Raw genomic sequence first — 15,282 nt, 5'->3', positions numbered from 1 at the left:
TCTTGTAGAGGGTACACACTGCTGCTACTGTGCATCGGTGGTGAAGGGAGTCATTGTGGATGTGGTGCCAGTCAAGTGGACTGCTTTGCCCTGGACGGTGTCCAGCTTCTTCAGTGTTGCTGGGGCTGCAAGCATCACACTCCTAACTTGTGCCTTGTAGATGGTAGACAGGCTTTGGGGAGTCAGGAGGTGAGTTTCACGTTGCACAATTCCTTGTGTCTGACCTGCTCTTGTAGCCACAGTGTTTATATGGCTAGTCCAGTTCAGTTCCTGGTCAATGGGAACCCCCAGGATGTTGATAGTGAGGGATTCAGTGATGGTAATGCCATTGAACATCAATAGGCGATGGTTGGTTTCTCTCGTGTTGGAGATGGTCATTGCCTGACACTTGTGGGGTGCGAATGTTACTTGCCACTTGTCAACCCAAGCCTGGATATTGTCCAGGTCTTGCAGCATTTGGACATGGACTGCTTCAGTATCTGAGGAAACGGGTATGGTGCTGAACATTGTGCAATCACCAGCTAACTTCGCCACTTCTGACCTTATGATGGATGGAAGTTCATTGCTGGAGATGGTCGGGCCGAGGACACTACCCTGAGGAACTTCTGCAGTGATGTCCTGGAGCTAAGATGACTGACCTCCAACAACCACAACCATCTTCCTTTGTGCCAGGTTTGACTCCAACAAGCGGAGAGTTTCCCCCTGATTCCCATTGACACCAGTTGTGTTCGGCCACCTTGATACCACACTCGATCAAATGCTGACTTGCTGTCACCTCATCTCGGGAGTTCAGCTCTTTTGTTTGTATTTGAACCAAGGCTGTAATGAGGTCAGGAGCTGAGTGGCCCTTACGGAACCCAAACTGCGCATCAGTGAGCAGGTTATTGCTAAGTCTGTGCCACTTCATAGCACTATTGATGACCCCTACCATTACTTTATTGATGATGGAGAGTAGACTGATGGAGCGGTAATTGGCTGGGTTGGATCATTCTCACTCTTTCTTTCCCAGTTTGGTCGGGAGAACGAGGAGAGACAGTGTAAATTGCAGGGTTCTGGGGAAAAGATCAGGTAATGGCAGTGACAGGATGGGCAGAAAGACCGCTTTCTCTGCTGTAACCATTACATGATTTCATACAAATAATAGGAGTAGGGGACCAGCTTTCGTAGTCGTGGCCGAGTGGTTAAGGCGATGGATTAGAAATCCATTGGGATTACCCCGCGCAGGTCCGAATCCTGCCGACTACATTTCTCGTTATTTTGGATTTTCTCGGCGCACAGACAGAGCTAATTATCGTTTGAATCGAGGGAAAGCGATCCAAACACACCCGTGTTCTCTTGTTTCCGTTCATTTGTCAGCCTTCTGCAAATCTCCACTCGGAAATGGAAAACAAAACGGAGCCAATTTGGTGACATGATTTCACTCTGGCATTTGTCTCTCCTTAGGCATCTGTCACTCTCGGTGTATACCTCTGAGTGTGTTCCTCTGTGTGGGTCAATGTTGTTTAGTTCCCTGAGGAGGTGAACACATTTTTACGAGCACCAACTGTATTCACATTAGTGGTACAAGTTCACATTACAATGTTACAGTGAAAAATATCAGGATGAAAGAGACAAGAGTAGTTTGTCTCTTTCTATGTATGGACTACAACAACAACTTATATTTATCAAGCTCCTTTTTCCTAATGAAACGTAACAAGGCGTTCCCCAGGAGCATTATATAACAAAGTGTGACACTGAGCCACATATTCGGTCAGCTGACTAAAACTCGGTCAAAGGGGGCGGCTTTAAGAACTGTCTTAAAGGAGGAAAATATAGATTTCATGTCACAGCTAACAGCAATGGTTCTTCTCATCGGCTGAAGAGGACACCTGTTTTCAACCGACATCGACCATTTGGTCAAAGAAACTTGTCTTTGGTGAAGTTTGTAAAAGTAAACGCCACTACAGTTTGGCGGCCTATAAACAATTCCCGCCAATGTTTGCTGCCTCTTGCTGTTTCTTAGCTCCACCCAAACTGATTCTACATCTTGATCCTTCAATCTAAGATCCTCTCTCACTAATGTACCGATCTCGTTCCTTATTTACAGCGCGACCCCGCCTCGTTTTCCTTTTTGCCCATTCTTCCTAAATGACGAATATCTTTGAATATTCAGATCAACCAATCACACTGTTCTTTGAAAGCAGCACACCGGGCCGAATGGCCTCTTTCTTTGCTGTAACTTTCTGTCATTTGTTGTTTCCTAATACCACGGTTAAGATTAACTTTCTTATCTTCCATGTGATGCTTTGAATTCAAGACAATAAGCAAATTCAGCGAGTTTTCTTCCTCGAGCACTGAATTTGGAACCGGACTCGTTGGACGACATTTAAATGGCCTCAATCGTAAGATGCAGCTCACCGAGTCTAAACAGGCACCGTGAGCATCAGTCTGTTATGTACATTCTTGCTGTACATCTTCTGGGCTATAAGCTGATCACAGCTCCACTTTCTGCACAATGAAAGACAGTGTGAAAATAAGAACAATTTCAAATCTTAACAACGCGCATAATTGTGATTTTCTGTGTGTGTCAATGTGGTTCAATTTCCCATTTTCACCACCCAAACATTATCCATGTTAGTTCTCTGACTTCATATCAGCAAAAAAAAAAAGCAGTTAACAGGACATTTCTCTCTTTATTTTGAGTGGAGACTGTTCAGCAACTAAACTTCTAGACGTTACAAAGCGGAGGATGATTGAAGTTTTCACATGATCTTATTTAGTAACTGAGAATGCTCGAGGGGTCGAATGGCCAATTCCTGAACATTATTTTTTATATCCTAATTCAGAGTCAATGTTTGTGCCTAATCTGAATGTGTTAGTGAGGCCGAGTGGGCTCAGCCGCTGGTTCAGGTTTCGATATCGCTGGTGATTTGGGCTTCACTCCCACCGCTGCCAAACTTTCTGGTGGTTTGTTATTTGAGAAACTTCCAAAAGATCCTCTGTGCGGTGAAGGAGCAGCTGATCTGTGCAGTGTTGTATTTCAGTTGGAAGAATGAGGAGAGACAGTTTAAAACCCAGGGTGACTGGGAAAAGGTGGGGCAATGACACGGACTGGAAGACCTTCTTTCACTGGACCTCCCTGTATTAATTCTATTATTTTAAACAAACAACATGCAGCCTTTACCTAGTTGTCCTGGCCGAGTGGTTCAGGCGTTTTTCCACGTGGTTCCAATCCTGCCAACTCCCCTTCTTCTCATTCCTAATTGACACAAACTGTCTGCAGAATAAATTAAATTTCATTTAAATTAATTGAAAAAGAAAACCACCCAAACACCCACGTGTTTCTGACTTCAGTTCATCTGCAAATATTCACTACATTTGCTGTCTGAAATGGAACAATAATTGGCCAAGTTGGTGACATCCTTGCTCTCTGGGTGTTTGTCTCTCCTTCGGCATCTGTCACTCTCCTTCTATGTGTCGGTGTGTGTTCCTCTGTGTGTGTCAATGCGGTTCAGTTCCCCAAGGGGATGGAAACATATTAACCAACACAACCTTGATTAACATTGGTTGGGCAACTTCATATTAAGATGTCAAAGAGAAAAATATCAGGATGAACGATGCAAGTGGAGTTTGCAATGTTTGGACGGAGGTGCAGCGAAGAAGTGGAAGATGTGAATGATGTTATTGATGATTGAGAGGAATGCATTACAACCTTGTGGATTTTGTAGGCCGATTACCTTCCACAGTTTGAAATTCAGAACAAGCTGAGGCTCCAGGAGATAACAAAATTGATCTCCTTGAATTTTCACATAGGAAATAACGCGCGTGCATGCCCGGCGAGGTTGTGACAGAGACAGGGCGGGCAGAAGGTCCTCTTTGTCTGCTGTAACTTCATATAAATAATACAGGCTTATTGCGAACATCTGTAGTCGTGACCGAGTGGTTAAGGTGATGGACTTGAAATCCATTGGGGTTACACCGCGCAGGTTCAAATCCTGCCGACTACGTTTTCCATTATTTCTGATTTTAACCAATGTAAATGGTATCGACATTTTCACAACACCTGCAGTAGCAAAGATTGACCAGTGGGTGGCAGTGGAACCGTGATTACTCACATCACATGAAGCAGACGCGGTCTCAATTATTACTGCATTTGACACTGTCTCTGTTCATATTAAATTAGATGACGTTTCTGTTTCTATTACACTAGGACATGTCTCTGATCATATTAGAGAAGGTCATCTCTCAGTTGTTTCTGTAATCGGTTCAATCTCAGTTGTTAACGTACTGGACTATGGCCATAATACAGTTGGCACTATCTCAGTCATGGCTGCGCGGAAGCAGGTCTCAACCAAAGTCACAATAAGCCATGCCCCAGTTGGCACTGCACTAGAGCTTGTCTCTGGTTATAGAAAACTAGAACATGTTTTTATTTGCATTTCACAAGACTCTGTCTCAGCTATTACTCCAGTAGAACCTGCCACGTGTCTATCAAACGGGACCCTGTCTCAGGTGATGCTGCACCAATACATGCTTCCATTCATATCACACAATTCCCTGTTTCTGTTGTTATTATCCTTAAGCATTACTCTCTTATTGCTGTACTAGTGTATGTCTCTCTTTTTATTGATCTCGTGCCTTTGCCGGTATTTAATTCACCAGGCACTGCGTCAGTTGATATTAAAAAGATCCCTGAATTATGTGAAGCTGCACTAGACCGTGTATCAGTTTTCTTAAACTGGATCCGGTCAGTGTTATTGCTACACCAGGCTGGTTCGTATTACACAAGATCCTGTCTCAATTATTACTGCACTCGGCACTGTCTCACTTATGTTTCACTAGGTCGCGGCCCTGCTTATAACAAACTCAGTCATGTCTGCACTTATATTCCTCTAGACCGTATTTCAGAAGAATTTACACTAGACTCTGTATCTGCCTGTATTACACTCGAGCTTGTCTGTCTTTTTAATTAAAATGGATCCTGTCTTTGCAGAGACTTTGTCTTTGTAACTCTGTCTCTGCTTCTATTCCACTCTCCCTTTCCCTGTTTTTACTCCACGAGATCATGTCTGTCTCTCTTGCACTGGTGACAGTCTCCGATATTACGGCCTTAGACTCTCTCTAGGAAGCAATTACTCTGTGCCCTGTCCCTGTAATAACTGCCCTATTTCACTTGATGTTGATCCAGGCCCTGTATCGGTAACTATTGCACTAGACCCATCTCCGCTATTACAGCAGTAGACCTTGTCTATGTTAATATAGCACTCGTCCCCGCCCTTGTTATTCGTGCACTAGGTCACGTCTTTGCTTAAGTAACATTAGATGGCCTCTCTAGTAATGCCTCTGCTTAAATTGCACTAGCCCCTGTCTCAGTAATTACCACACCAGGCTCTGTCTCTGTTGTTACTACACTACTCTATGTCTCTATAAGGTGAGCGTTGAGTTAGAAATGGGCCTCTGACTTTGGCCTAAAACTACAGGTTTTGACTGTTTGTTCCTCGCAGCTCTTAATATTCAGTTTCATTACAGCCAGCAGTATTACATATGAGACATCGCCTGTTCTGTGTGTCTGTGTGAAAAGAAATCATGCTGCGTCATTCCACAAAGATGAAAGATGTATCTTCACCAGAATGTTTCATTTTATTTTATTTTCCCTTATTCAAACTGTAACTACAGATCGTCAAATTACGTAAATATTCATTGATAGTATATTCTGTTGTGTGCTCTTGTTTAGAAATTCATGTCATTCCAACCATTTCTTTGCTAAGACGGGCACGTTTGTCACCACAATCACTTAATGTCAGTCATATCTCTATCTGAGATAGCGTCTAACTCACTGAAACGTATTGATTTCTCTCTCTCAGAGAAAAGCAAAATACTGCGGCTGCTGGAAATCTGAAACAAAAACAAAAATACCTGGAAAAACCCAGCAGGCCTGACAGCATCTGCGGAGAGGAGCACAGTTGACGTTTCGAGTCCGTGTGACTCTTCTTCAGAACTAAGGAAATGGAGAAATGCGGTGAAATATAAGCTGGTAGTGGGGGGTGGGGCAGGTTGAGCTGGATAGAGGGGCAGTGATAGGCGGAGGCAAAGAAGAGATGTAATAGACAAAAGGACAAAGAGATGTTGACGGTGGTGATATTAGCTAAGAAATGTGCTAATAGGTGACATTAAGGGTAGAAATCAGGACAAGCAAGGTAGAGATAGCCCTAGTGGGGGTGGGTTGGGGGGAAGGGATCGAAATTGGCTAAAAGGTAGAGATAAAACAATGGATGGAAATACATTTAAAAATAATGGAAATAGGTGGGAAAAGACAAAAATATATAAATTGTTGGAAAAAAAGGGGGATCGGAAAGGGGGTGGGGATGGAAGAGAGAGTTCATGATCTAAAGTTTTTGAACTCAATATTCAGTCCGGAAGGCTGTAAAGTGCCGAGTCGGAAGATGAGGTGCTGTTCCTCCAGTTTGTGTTGAGCTTCACTGGAACAGTGCAGCAGGCCAAGGACAGACATGTGGACATGAGAGCAGGGTGGTGTGTTGAAATGGCAAGTGACAGGGAGGTCTGGCTCATACTCGCAGACAGACCGAAGGTGTTCCGCAAAGCGGTCACCCAGTCTGCGTTTGGTCTCTCCAATGTAGAGGAAACCGCATTGGGAGCATCAAATGCAGTAGACTAAATTGAGGGAAGTGCAAGTGAAATGCTGCTTCACTTGAAAGGAGTATTTTGGCCCTTGGACAGTGAGGAGGGGGAAAGTAAAGGGGCAGGTGTTGCACCTTTTGCGGTTGCATGGGAAGGTGCCGTGGGAGGGGGTTGAGGTGTTGGTGGTGATGGAGGAGTGGACCAGGGTGTCACGGAGGGAACGATCCCTGCAGAATGCCGCCGGGCGGTGGGTGAAGGGAAGATGTGTTTGGTGGTGGCATCATGCTGAAGTTGGTGGAAATGGCGGAGGATGATCCTTTGAATGCAGAGGCTGGTGGGGTGATAAGTGAGGACAAGGGGGACCCTATCATGTTTCTGGGAGGGAGAAGAAGGTGTGAGGGTGGAGGCGCAGGAGATGGGTCGGACATGGTTGAGGGCCCTGTCAACCACTGTGGGTGGAAAACCTCGATTAAGGAAGAAGGAGGACATGTCAGAGGAACTGTTTTTGAAAGTGGCATCATCAGAACAGATGCGATGGAGATGCAGGAACTGAGAAAATGGGATGGAGTCCTAACAGGAAGCGGGGTGTGAGGAGCTGTGGTCAAGGTTGCTCTGGGATTCGGTAGGCTTGTAATGAATATGGGTGGACAGTCTATCACCAGAAATTGAGACAGAGAGGTCAAGGAAGGGAAGGGAAGTGTCAGAAATGAACCATGTGAAAATGATGGAGGGTTGGAAATTGGAAGCAGGTCCAGACGAGAGCATGAAGCAGCACCGAAGCAATCATCGATGTACCGGAGAAAGACTTGTGGGAGGGGTCCGGAGTAGGACTGGAACAAGGAATGTTCCACATACCCCATAAAGAGACAAGCATAACTGGGGCCCATGCGGGTACCCATAGCCACACCTTTTATTTGGAGGAAGTGAGAGGAGTTTAAGGAGAAATTGTTCAGTGTGAGAACAAGTTCAGCCAGACGGAGGAGATTAGTGGTGGATGGGCATTTTTCGGGCCTCTGTTCGAGGAAGAAACGGAGAGCCCTCAGAGCATCCCGGTGGGGGATGGAGGTGTAGAGGGATTGACGTCCATGGTGAAGAGGAGGCGGTTGGGGCCAGGGAACTGGAAATTGATGATATGATGTAGGGTGTCAGAGGAATCACGGATGTAGGTGGGGAGGGACTGGACAAGGGGAGAGAGAATGGAGTCAAGAGAGCAAGAAATGAGTTCCGTGGGGCAGGAACAGGCTGACACGATTGGTCTGCCAGGACAGTCCTGTTTGTGGATTTTGGGCAGAAGGTAGAAGCGGGCCGTGCAAGGCTGGAAGACTATCAGGTTGGAAGCTGTGGAAGGAAGGTCTCCAGAGGAGATGAGGTCAGTAACAGTCCTGGAAACAATGGCTTGATGTTCAGTGGTGGGGTCATGGTCCAGAGGCAGGTAGGAGGAAGTGTCTGTGAGTTGACGCTCAGCCTCTGTGATGAAGAGATCAGTGCGCCAGACAACAACAGCACCATCCTTGTTAGCAGGTTTGATGACAATGTCAGGGTTGGACCTGAGAGAACGGAGTGCAGCAAGTTCAGAGAGAGACAGGTTAGAGTGGGTGAGAGGAGCAGAAAAATTGAAATGACAGCTTCCCTGATGGTCTAGTAGTCAGGATTCGGCACTTCATCAGTAGCAACCCGGGTTGGATTCCCGATCAGGGAATGTACATTTTTTTATCTTGTTAAAATGAGTATTAATTACTTATTGATGAAATAAATTTCACAGCTCCACCAGAATCATTAGGGTGATAGTTGATGTTTCGCCGCAGAGTTGGAAATGTCATATTTGGACAAGTCTTGAACAAAGACAGAAGCGGAGTGAGGGAATGAAAGGAGGAGAAGAGAAGCGCTGGGTGCAAAGCACTGACCACAGAGATGGTGGCGCCAGGAAAAATATGGGTGGGAGAAGGGCAAATTTTGCTGCCTACTGTTTGCACTTACATAAATATCACTCCTGATGGATCAACTAATCACTACTGCTCTTTGACAGCAGCACGCCAGGCCGAATGGCCTCTGTCTGTGCTGCAACTTTCTATAATTTTATGTTTCCCAACAGCACGGGTCATTCTGCCATTTTAAACCCACCCGAGCGAGATGTACTTTTTTACCTTGTATTCGGCTCGTAGAAACCAAAACACGAAGCAAATTCAGCGAGATTTCTTGTCATTTCCAGCATGAGATTTGTCACGAGACTAATTGAGCGACACATTAATGGTGTCAATCCTTCACTGGAGCTCACCGTGTCCAAAGAGCACTGTTATCATCTGCCTGTTATGTAACTTCTTGCAGTACATCTGCTGAACTATATAAGCTTATCACAGCTCTGCTTTCTTCACATTGAAATCCAGTGTGAAAATATGAGCATTTTCAAAGCTGAACAACGTAGACAAGACTGGAAGGGAAGTATGATTGTGGATAATCGGCACTGTGCACATTCCTGTAATCAGTACTTGGGCGAATCAGGAAGATACTGTCTCTGTCCGCTGCTATCTGTAAACCGATCACGTTCTGTTTTACGTTCGCACCATCTAACTGCGTTTGCATCAAGCAGCTAATTGACTTGGACGGGCAGAAAGAGCTGGAGGCGAATATCTGTCCTGCACAAATTTCACAGCTAATTCAACAACCCCGCCTTTTCTCCAGAGCCATTTATATTTTATTGTCTCTCAGTATTTCTGTTAAAGTGAAACACCGCACACACCTGCTTTAACTGTGAGCTGCCACTTTTTCGACCAATCGGGCAATTTTAGCAGCAGTTGAAGTGGTATTTGAAACCAAGCTTCATTATTACTGTCCATCGCCTTGCCTAGCATTGCTACTCAAATAGAACAGAATCAAAGCAGCAACAATACGTCATAAGGCCCTACAAGCCTCCTCCGTCACTTTATAAGATCGTGGCGGATCCCCAACCTCAACACCAAATTCCCACCCGATCTCGATCGCCCTTCATTCCCTTACAGTCCAAAAGTCAGGCAAATTTTTGGATGTTTTTTCTTCCATTGATCCGAGAGTTCTGTGGACACATGGTTGAAATTAGCAATAATAAGAAGCACAGTCGGTAAGATTGTAACTTTCCTGGGGAAACCTCAGTGGATTTTAAAAGCATCGTTTTCACCACTGGGACACGACGATTGACCAATGCCCCTGTGCTTTCCACTCAATCACCAATAACATCATTCACAGCTTCCGCTTCTCAGCTGCACCTCCTTCCAAACATTGTGATCCATTTCCCCCAGGATTTGTTCCTGGATTCAATATTTAGCTGCTTTGTGACCTCATTTTGAAAACAGATCCGTTTCAATATCCAACACAAATTGAATTGCAAACCTGAAGGACAATCAGTGGAGAACAAGTCACTCGGTAACACAAATCCCATGGTGCTCATTTTCAGATTCACAACAGTCATCTTTTCAATAAAATGAAGGAATTTGACAGTGAAAAGATTTAGAAAGTTGGTGTGACTTTTATTTGTGACTCACTCACTCGGGTATTCTGTAAATGCTGCTCGGAGGTTTAGTGACCGGGATATAATCTACCTGCGTTTTCCTGAGCCTATGCTCGGTGTATTGGGAGGTTTGGTCCGGGTTGGAGTATCTTGTGTCCCAGGGATGGGCAGTAACCCGCTGATTGAAGCTGCAGTCGCCGCTTTCTGCTGGCAGCAGGTGATTGGAGAGTGCAGGGCCAGAATATTGCTGCTTTTCCCTGTCTCACTCACTGTGGAGCTGAGGAAGAAAGAACAATTGATGGGTTTGTTTGAATCCAATAACTTCATAAATTTCCAGTGTGTTGGATATCAGTGCATGGTAGGTCTAAATGTTTTCTCATTATATTTGAAATGAATATTCGAAAAAAAGCCGCTTAGTTGGGAGCTCACTGAATAAAAGTAGAGCCGGCAAAATTTCCGGGGTCTTGGCATTCAGCTCAAGTAGCCAATGACAACCGGGAACTGAGTGACAATGAATGCTGAAAAAAAGTGGAAGTTTCGTCCCTGGGTGGTCTCGAACCACCAACCTTTCGGTTAACAGCCGAACGCGCTGACCAATTGCGCCACAGAGACCGATGCAACCTCGAACCAGGGTGTCATCGAGTTAAAGTTTCAGATTGCTGCTACAGGAATGACAATTGTTCTCTATCAGTTTTACTCTTCCAAAATAAAGGGTGGGACATTCATTGTGGATACATGGAAACAGTCTGATCCCACCCACTGCAGACACATCCATGTCACCGGGAACCAGCTCTCCTACAACCGGTGCCGTCTTCCTTCGAGCCTTTCGGTGCCTCGACTGTTACCAAGTATTCTGATTGTCCCGAAGCCGATATTAGGTTTGAATTCCTGAGGTGCAGTAACGAGAATCCTTTCAATGTCTCAGATCAGTTAATTTCACTGATAACATCAGAGTCAATGTTCCAACGTCTTAAAGAAGGGAAAGGTGCCTTGACTGTCTCTGGTCAGTCGGACAGTTCACCCTTCATTCTCCTCTGATTCCGGTTCCCAAAGAATATCTGAAGATTCACAAAGCTGGAGACTGAGAATTCTTTTTTGGTTCCTTCTCCATTTTCCCACCTGCCAACTGACAATATATTCCAAAATCTCGTCTCAATCCTCCGCCTTGCATCATGTCCAGGGATGAGGAAATTCAGTTTTGTGGAGATTTTATGGAGACCGGGATTGTCCTCTATGGAGCAAAGAAGATTAAACGGAGATTTCACGGAGCTGCTCAAAGTGATGGGGGTGCGGGTAACGGGGACAGGGCGGTTTGATGGAGCAGATGGGGAGAAACTGTTTCCACTGACGGGGGTCAGTAACCAGAGGAATGGGATTTAAGATAGTTAAAGAAGGAAAGACTTGCATTTTAATAGCGCTATTCCAGACCAGTGGATGTCTCAAACCACTTTCCAGCCAATTAAGTACTTTTTGAAATAAAAACAGACAATGTTGGAAACCTCAGCAGGTTTCTCTCTCAAAAGATGCTGTCAGGCCTGCTGGGTTTTTCCTGTATTTTCTGTTTTCCTTTCCAGATTTCCGCAGTTTTGCTTTTATTGAAGTGCTGTCATTGTTGTAATGTAGGGAACATTGCAGCCAATCATCGCTCAGGAAACAGCCAAAACCAGGCACGTCACAATGAACTGACCATGTCCTCTTGGTTCAGGGATAAACGCTGATCAGGTCACGTGGCTTTAACGAGAACCCACAAATTCTGATTATGTTTTAAATCGGAGAACGTTTCATGTGCTGGGCAAGCATGAAAATCACTGCACCACAGAAACAGGAAACAGCACAAAGGCTCAATGGGCTTCACTAAAATGTTAAGCGGTGACGTCATGCAGCAGCACTTTGGGTCTTTGTTTTGAAGAAATGGAATTTGGCTGTTCTCATTAGGAATGCTGGAGACAGACTGATCAACAATGTCCTCATCAAATGGTACAGCGCAGTAAGAGGTCTTTCGGACAATCAATCTATGTCAGGTTTGTTCAACGGGCTTTCTTGTTAATCTCAATTTATTTGTCTCTTTCCATAACCCTGATCTTTTTCTCCATTTCAAGTCATTGTCCAATAACCTTTTGAAAACTCTGTGTTAAGGAAAAAACACTATTTAAAGAGATGCAGGGCCTTCTGCTGTGTCCATGCATAATGTATGAAAGTTAACAAAGTTTTCCTGACCCAATGACATGAAGAGTTGGACTCGGAAACCTTTGACTAGTTTTCAAATTTTTTGAAATCGTTGATGTCAAATCAAATTATCAAAAAATATCCACCCTGACCAAACATCTCATTTTTCTGAGTCAACATTTACAATCTCATTACCCATTACCAACATTTCATTGAGTAAACACGCAGTCACAAAGGAAAAAACAAATATCATTTGAAACATCGAAATAATGAAACATTGAAAAAAGAAGTTAGCAGTGGAGATGATTTCTGTTTGTTACAAAGTGCAGGATGATCTGATTCACTGGCGGAGCTGGTTACAGTTTCCCAATGACCTCCCCCTGCTCCTTTGCTTCTGTTCTTTTCGTTGGCAATACTAGTGAAGGAAATTATGTCTAGTCCTTTGTAACGTGACAGCTGGATTAGGGCTCCAATCTCTACAGAAACGTAGGTTCGAATCCCACCGTAGCCAAACGTTCAAGTTATCTTCCTTTTAGGATCTGCAGCCGTCCCATTTGAACCAACAGATACCAACTCACATTAAAGCCAGCGGAGTGTGCGGTGTTTTACTTTGATCGGGAGAATGAGGAGAGACAATATAAATATGAGTTGCTGTAGGAAAAAGGCGGGGTGTGGAATTGCAGTCGGTGAGTTGCTCTTCCAGAGAGTCGGCATGTGAACAATATGCTGAATGACCGTCTGATGTAGCCGTCTATGATTTTATACAAACTACATACATGCAAATCTGGGGCTTGGATTCGCGACTGAGTTGTTAAGGAAACAGGTTTTGAATCTAATGGGGTCTCCACAGGTGGGCTGGAATCCTGACAACTACTCTTCTTATCATTCCTGAATTTTAGAGTGTACCTGCACAATTAATGATCGATTAAGTTGAATAAAAAACATCCAAAACCCCCAGCGTTCTCTAATTTCCATTCGTCTGCAAGCGTTCACAAAAGTTACAGCTAGAAATGGAACAAAAACAGAGCCAGGTTGGCGTCATGCTTGCTTTCTGGGTGTTTGCCTCTCCATAGAGACAAACCCTTGCCCTCTGTCAATCTCGGTGTATATGCCTGTGTGTGTTCCTGTGTGTGTGTCAATGCGGTTCAGTTCCCCATTTCACCATCCAAACATTATTCACGTTAGTTGTGTGGCTTCATATTAAGATGGTACAGAGAATAAAAAGAGCAGCTTTAAAATATACAAGAGGAGTTTTCTTTCTTTTGAATGGAGACTTTTCAGCTGCTAAGGGTCGGTTTGGTACAAAGTGGAGGATGATCGAAATTGTCACTAAGCAACATTTAAACAGACAGACACCGATCCCTTGTGGTTGAGTGGCTAAGGCAATGGATACATCGAGAGAATGAATTTTTAAATACAAATAGCCCAAACTGAAATCACTCGGACATTAGGAACTGTTTCTACTGCTGTCGGGTGTCGGAAGGAACAGGAAAATAAAAGTTGATTCACAAATGTTCCAGGAACAGATAGGTTATAATCACCAGGAAAGGCTGAGCAGCCTGAAGCTCTTTTCTCCAGAAAGGAAAAGGTTGAGAGATGACCTGATAGAAATGGGATGCTTTGTCCCTGTTTCGTCAGAGATTCGAGTTGAAATTTATTCACTCAGCTGCAGATTTACATCTGCTGAATCTGCATCAAACAAACCATGAAATGTTTAGGAAGATAGAAAGAAAGATTCTACATTGAGATGGATTTCTTAAAATCGAATTTTCTCATCTACTGAATCAGCATTTTAATCAAACCCTCTCTGCTTTTAGATTACAACAGTGACTACATTTCAAAAAGATTTCATTGGCTCTAAAGGGCCTCCCGTTGTCCTGAGTTGGTAAAAGGCTCTGTTTAAATGTAAGTCTTTATTTCTCTCTTTCTGTCTGTCAATGTAAGTTAACGATCACGTGGAATGGTGAAGTGTATCTGTTCCTTTCAGTGTCTGCCACTCTCTCTCCCTCTGTCTGCCGCTTTTTGTTCCTGTATATCTGCCTCGCTCTCTTTCACTCTCTCAGTCTCTCTGCCTGTGTCTCTATCTCTGTTCACTTTTGTGCTCTTTGTTCCCTCCATTCCCTCGCTGTCTGTGTGCAACCAAGATTCACTGGATTGATTCCTGAGTGACAGTGAACATGCTGAGAGGCTGTTTTCCCCCTGGCTGGAGCGTCTAGAACTGGGCTCACATTCTCCGGATAATGTGTCAGCCATTTAAGACTGAGGTGAGGAGAAATTTCTTTATCAAATGTTTGTGAATCTTTGGAATTCTGTAGCCCAGAGGCCTGTTGATCCTCAGCCGATGAGTATAATGAACGCTGAGATGGATAAATGTTTGGGCTTTAAATGAATGAAGGGCTGACGGGATTGGATGGGGAATTGGTGCTGAGTTTGGGGATCTGACATGAACTTATTAATTGGTAGCGGAGGCTCGAGGGGGCTTATGGACAATTCCTGTTCATTTTTCGATGTTTTTAATGTTCTGTTTCAGTGGAAACACCTTCAAGGCGACGGGAAACAGCAGGTTGAGAGAGGTAACCTGGCTGAACGGCCTCAGGCGCTGGATTCAGGTTCCATTATTTATGGAACCGCTGCCAAAGTTAAAGGTGGTTCACCTTTGGGTCACTTTGAATGCTCTCTTCTGACGACAAAGTGCCAGCTCAAAGTGAATGCGGGCGTGTATTTGGTTTAATTTTAACTGGGAGAAGGAGGAGAGGCAATAAAAATATCAATTGCTTGTGTGAGAAAGTAGGGCAGTGGAAGTAGTTGAGTTGTTCTTGCAGACAGCAAGCACGGAAAAGATGGGCCGAAAGCCCGCCTTCTCTGCTGCAGCCATCTTATATACCAGCAACATTAACCTGTCCATAGGGTCAGTTGTCGTGGCCGAGTGGTTACGGAGATGGAGTTCAAATCCATTGGGGTTTCCCCGCTGCTCATTACTCCTGTTTGTAACTCTCTGTCTACAGAGTTAATTCTCG

The 15,282-nt window shown here is 44.4% G+C and overlaps 3 non-coding genes across 3 annotated transcripts; 2 read left to right on the top strand and 1 right to left on the bottom strand.

Moving 5' to 3' along the window:
- The first annotated feature begins 1,163 nt into the window (after positions 1-1,163).
- On the top strand, positions 1,164-1,245 carry trnas-aga (transfer RNA serine (anticodon AGA)). The gene has a single exon. It is a non-coding gene; the product is annotated as a tRNA-Ser (tRNA).
- A 2,659-nt stretch (positions 1,246-3,904) lies between these two features.
- On the top strand, positions 3,905-3,986 carry trnas-uga (transfer RNA serine (anticodon UGA)). Its single transcript has one exon. It is a non-coding gene; the product is annotated as a tRNA-Ser (tRNA).
- Positions 3,987-10,637: 6,651 nt separating this feature from the next.
- On the bottom strand, positions 10,638-10,711 carry trnan-guu (transfer RNA asparagine (anticodon GUU)). Its single transcript has one exon. It is a non-coding gene; the product is annotated as a tRNA-Asn (tRNA).
- Positions 10,712-15,282: the final 4,571 nt, after the last annotated feature.

This window comes from Cetorhinus maximus, chromosome 23, assembly GCF_964194155.1.
Source record: "Cetorhinus maximus chromosome 23, sCetMax3.hap1.1, whole genome shotgun sequence".
Lineage (NCBI taxonomy): Eukaryota > Metazoa > Chordata > Chondrichthyes > Lamniformes > Cetorhinidae > Cetorhinus > Cetorhinus maximus.
The sequence above is the reverse complement of the archived record's forward strand: the minus strand, read 5'-3'. Positions and strand labels throughout refer to the sequence as shown.